This window comes from Lactuca saligna, chromosome 4 (assembly GCF_052625555.1).
Source record: "Lactuca saligna cultivar CGN05327 chromosome 4, ASM5262555v1, whole genome shotgun sequence".
Classification (NCBI taxonomy): Eukaryota; Viridiplantae; Streptophyta; class Magnoliopsida; order Asterales; family Asteraceae; genus Lactuca; species Lactuca saligna.
Genome location: NC_136420.1, coordinates 292,992,090 through 292,993,025, shown reverse-complemented (window position 1 = coordinate 292,993,025; position 936 = coordinate 292,992,090). Strand labels below are relative to the sequence as shown.

The 936-nt window shown below is 40.8% G+C and overlaps 1 non-coding gene across 1 annotated transcript; it reads right to left on the bottom strand.

The window, feature by feature from the left end:
- Positions 1-373: 373 nt before the first annotated feature.
- LOC145044693 (small nucleolar RNA R71) lies at positions 374-480 on the bottom strand. Its single transcript, XR_013681638.1, has one exon. It is a non-coding gene; the product is annotated as a small nucleolar RNA R71 (small nucleolar RNA).
- Positions 481-936: the final 456 nt, after the last annotated feature.

The window sequence follows — 936 nt, the reverse complement described above, 5'->3', positions numbered from 1 at the left end:
CGATGAAGTTCCCATGGGTGAATGGAAGAAAAGGATGTGTGATGATACGGGCCCAATACTCGTGCAAACCGCGATTCCTACAACTGCCAACTTTGAACTTAAAGGCCACATACTTGCCAAACTTAAGGAAATCCCGTTCTTCGGAAAAGATCACAAAGATGCATACAAGCATATAGACGAGGTCAATGACATAGCTGACTACTTCAATGTTCCTAATGTGACCCATGATATTGTTTTGATGCGTATGTTACCGATCACATTTAAGGGAGCCGCGAAAGATTGGTTGAAATCACTCCCTCCAGGATCCATCACTACTTGGGCTAAAATGCGTGAAGAATTTATTGATCAATTCTGCCCTCCCTCAAAAATAGCAAAATTGAAGAAATCCATAGCTAATTCTAAGCAACAAGATGGAGAGTCACTTTATGAAGCATGGGAGAGATACAAAATCTTACTAAGGAACTACCCACACCATGATCTAAACAGTCAACAAGAAGTCTCTATTTTCTATGATGGAGTGAATGTAACCACTAGGCAGCTCCTTGATTCCCAAGGACCACTCACAAAGAAGCCACCCTAGGTGATAAAAGAACTAATTGAAGAATTCTCTAAACACTATAGAGAATATCATAACCCAAGAAATGACTAAACTAGAGGAATGGTGAATGCTATTTCGGATGACATGGCGACAATGATGGAAAATTTGGAAAGCATGGATAGAAGAATGACTAAGATGGACCAATCCATCCATGCTATTAGAGTGGGATGTGAAAAGTGTAGGGGGGGCCCACCTTACTAAATTATATGACCTTGATGAGAACGGGAACCGAAAAGTACAAGTGTGTTACCCAAGCGGTGATAGATATGATGATTGGCGCAAACCCAAGAAATAATGGCTACCCTGTGATGAGTACAAGAAAGTTAAGGAGGAAAAGT